This window comes from Haliotis rubra, unplaced genomic scaffold, assembly GCF_003918875.1.
Source record: "Haliotis rubra isolate DU_JTF1 unplaced genomic scaffold, ASM391887v1 Scf2619, whole genome shotgun sequence".
NCBI classification, from domain to species: Eukaryota; Metazoa; Mollusca; class Gastropoda; order Lepetellida; family Haliotidae; genus Haliotis; species Haliotis rubra.
Window position 1 is genome coordinate 1 of NW_025766691.1, and position 4,399 is coordinate 4,399.

The 4,399-nt window shown below is 37.7% G+C and overlaps 1 long non-coding RNA gene across 1 annotated transcript; it reads right to left on the reverse strand.

Annotated features, from left to right (window-relative positions):
- Position 1: 1 nt before the first annotated feature.
- Positions 2 to 958, reverse strand: LOC124280192. The gene is made up of 3 exons (XR_006899610.1): positions 611 to 958; positions 181 to 336; positions 2 to 14 (listed from the first exon to the last, which is right to left on the reverse strand). It is a non-coding gene; the product is annotated as an uncharacterized LOC124280192 (long non-coding RNA).
- Between the last annotated feature and the right edge of the window lie 3,441 nt (positions 959 to 4,399).

Here is a 4,399-nt window from a genome sequence, read left to right on the forward strand (position 1 = left end):
GTGTTTGTCCATAGCTGCAACACATTTTACATGGGTCATTTGTACAGCAAAATAAAAATATCTCCCATGTATTTCATGTTGGTTGTGATTTTTTTAAGACCAGATTTTAATGTAGAATATTAACTACTTGCAGACTAGTGTTCTGAAATTTCCAACATGTCCTTGTTTTTCTTTTTGTACCTGATTTTCTTGACTTTTAGGTGACGCAGTGGCACAGGCTCATCATGACTTCTTGGTCGCTTGGTCCATAGGGATGGGCCATCAGTGACGCTCTTTTTCTCAAAAGCTTCAATGTCAAAAAGTGTTGCTGCTATATGTCTGCAGGCTCCATCAGATCTGAAATATATTGAAAAATACATGTACACTATTTGTTTCCAAGACAAAGGGTTATTATAACAAACATTGTACATGTAACATTATACATGAGCAACATCAATAACTGCTTTCACAGTATTATGAATAGGTCTACATGGATATTAGAAATGTATAAATATTGGCTAAGATCCACTGAAACATTATGGAGTTTGGAACTGGTTGTTTTCTCTTTAATTCAAGCATCATTACGAGCTTTAGACCTTTTCAATGTATAATGCCAGCTAGCTCACTTTACCCTCCTGGACACTGACAGTAAGCGCTCTTAATGTCAACATTATTTTTTTCCACAGCAATCCATAGGTTGTAGAACTCGGACTTTAGGTAGGTCTTGTCCCGTTGTGTTGGCTTCACAGACGCTTTAAAAATTCCAATTGTGTCAGTAGCATCAGCATACTCCACACTGTTGACATGCCCATCAGCAAACAAGCGATAGTCTTGAAAAGACTTGTAGGCGCGAAGCTTCCTTCTGTCATAATCGGGCCTGAACGACACCAAGTAATTAAATACGTCATATATTCCAATTTCCGGACATTGTGACAAATTGTTTGAGTAGCCTTGTAACAGGAATGGGTCACAGTTAATGTTCAGGTGTGAGAGTGTTTGGGGTGTGTAGCTTACATCGGAAACATCCTGGAAGACGGGCAAATCCAAGCTGGCAACACACTCGCACAAAGTGATCAATTCGCGACGAATGTAGCCTGTAAATGTCACACCACGGTCTTTCAAATACATCTTCAACTGTGGAACAGTCTTGGATAGGAACATACTTGATATTTTCTTCAAATAGTGATCGTAGACCAAAAGTAAACAATATCGTCTGTAGACAGAAACGGCACGTCAACCTTGTTTACGTGTTGTCATGCCCGCGGTCACGTGTCACAGTGGGCAGATAACTCTAAACGGCAAAACTGGAAAATGGCTTATTATGAAAGCGCATTCTGTCCCTCAAGCACTCCGTTTGTCCAATGTATTCTTCATGACACCCTTGGCATATAATAACATAAATAATATGTTTTGCGGAGCAGTCCATGTTAGAGCGTACATGAAATAATTGTTTCCTGTTTTAAACTTTATACATGAAGTTTCAAGTAGCATATTCACAAGTTCCACAATTTCCCCGTTTACATTTTGAGACTGCACTGAATTCTGTAGGTTTAATGCATGGAGTCGAGATGTGGCACGTGTCAATATGTGTTTTAAGAGAAGTTACGGCTTTGGCGTTTACTCTTTATCATTGTTACATGAGCCATAATTCGATTCATTTTCATATCAGCATTTAAAATTGGAACATTTTGTCTTATGATATGAAAAAAGTTCCGAATTCTTGTAGGTTGTGCGTTGAAACATAGGCCAGATTGACAGTGTTATTTTTTTGTTTATCACGAACTTTTCAACAGTGTCCTTCTGTCTATGTTTATTGCTTTCTTTATTCCATCTTCCACAAGAAGAACTGGGTATCCACGGGACTGTAGATATGATTTTAGTTCTGCAAGTCGTATGTTCCTTATTGTCGGTATTTGTGACACAATCATGCAGATACGTCTTGCTAAGTTATAGGAATGCTTCTCTTTATATGACTCTGGGTGGCAAGATGAAAAATGAAGGTATTGTTTAGTATCTGTAGGTTTATAATATATATCTGTTTCTAGATTACGTCCCACATAGTTTTACCATGATGTCCAAAATGGAATTTCAGAATAATTTGAGTCCATGGTGAAATGTAAATGTTTGTTCAATTTATTTAGGATGTTATAAAACAGAGTTAATTTTTCATCTCCAAAGGGCCATAACATGAAGCAATCGAAGTCAAGAAAACGTCGCCAATTTGTTCTAAAAGTATTCAGCGACTTCAGGTCCTAACTGTTCTTTCACTTTCGTTTCCAGAGTTTGATTTCCAAATAACCTAAAACTAACGTAGCATACGTGGGTGCCATTTTGGTTCCATTGCTGTACCCTTCATTGTCTATAATGTTCCCCATCAAAATTAAATGTATTATTATTCAATATGGAATGTAACACTTTCTATGACGAATTCCTTGGAGAATCGTGTTGGGAGTAATGCTGGATATTCGTGTAACCAGAATGATATAGCTTCAATCCCTAAATTGTGTGGAATATTAGAGTATAAATTTTTTACATCAAACGTAACTAGTTTGGTTTTTTCTTGAGTTTGTTGAGGTAAATAGTTTAGGAAATCCATCGTATCTCTAGTATAACTGTGCACTTTGGTAATAAAAGGTTTAAGCACTATGTCAATAAAATTACTCAACCGATGTGTAGCACAACTAGGTCCTGCAATTATCGGCCTATGTTTACGCAATGCAAGGAGGGAAAATGTACAAAGATAACAATATAATTACGTAGCTGACAATATAATCACGAAGCCAATAAGATTACGAAGCCAATAAGGTTGGATTAATGCATAAAGAAAACAATGTATTGTGTACACAAATCCAAGAGTGGGGGTGGAGTGATGTACAAGAATAACAACATAATAGGAAACCAATTGGATAGGATTAAAGATAACAATGAACGGATGAAGCCAGGAGATCATAGGACAACAGAGTATACACTGGGAAGGTAAATGCCTTGGTCCCGGTTAATGGCTGGCTTCTTTCTCTGGATCTCAATGCTGTCTTGAAGTTTCCACTTCTTCCAGTGGTTGATGTTGGTGTGTAGAATCTGGGTTTGTTGCCAAGAAATATGGTGCTCGGGACATGACCAACTTTGAAGAAGCCGCTTTAATGCTGTCCCCCTGCCAGCCCCTATGCTGGTACAGAAAAGTTTATGACACATTCACCATCCTAGACAAAGACCAGGACTACGTAATTATATTGTTATCTTTGTACATTTTCCCTCCTTGCATTTGTAAACATGTTTTATCTATATATATTCACTCTTTGTACTGACTCAGTATTCACCTGATGAAGGAGCAAAAATTAGCTCTGAAACGTCGTGTAAAGAATAAAAAGAATTTGTTATCCATACAAGTGTCATGTATTCAGATTATTTATTCATTGACACACTGATAAAATATCAATAATAAAACACCAATATCCCTAACTTATTTTGTCCAGTATAGTTGCTAAATATATTTAGCTTAAGACTTTCTTTATATAATTTTGGTCATGTGACAACGACTGTATACCTTACAGTACAATTGTACCATGGTCCATGTGGCCTAAAATACGGAATAACCTTGACTTGCATGCAAATAGATAAACGGAGCGAAGATGAATATCTGGTGGGAACCATCCAAAAAACAAGCAAAGGCAAGTCAATGTTTCCCCAACAAACATGGGAATACACTGTACAAATAAAAAATTGAGAACGTCTGTTACGACGTAAATTGTAAAATATGCCGCAGTTCTTATCACAATTTACCGCAGTTTATTACGTGTTACCGCGTTATTACAATTTACGTCATGTTACCATTACGTACCATTATGAGATCCGCGGCCGAGTCTTGCTGAACCTTCCACGTATGAAAATTTGTACGTCAGATGGTTGACTTGTGGTCATGTGGTTTAAAATTGTTATACCCCCTACCTATCAAGGACTAAGTACATAGTTATACCAAATAACTCCGTCCGTCCGAATTTTGTACAGCCAGTCGTTTGAGGAAAACCTTCTTTGTCTAAAGGTGAAGTGCAGTAAAATGTTTGATTATGTTATTTTACCTGGGGCAGACAATCCAGTGCTTGACATCAATCTATGCATTTGGGTGATGAAGTGGCAACCTTGGGCTGATCTGCTCTGAATCAGTTCACTTCCGGCACTAAGTTCTCGTGGTCTGATCTCAGACACATTGTGACTGATTATTGGCAAAACCGCTGTAACACCAAGGTATTATCAAATAGGTTCAAAGCCAGCCAGCCAATGATTAAAGGTTGCACCAAGATCGGGTGATCAGGCTTGCCGACTTGGTTTATACATATAACCGTATCTCAGTTGCTTAGATCGATGTTTATGATGTTGATCACTGGATTGTCTGGTCAAGATTTTATCATTTACGCAGTGCTTC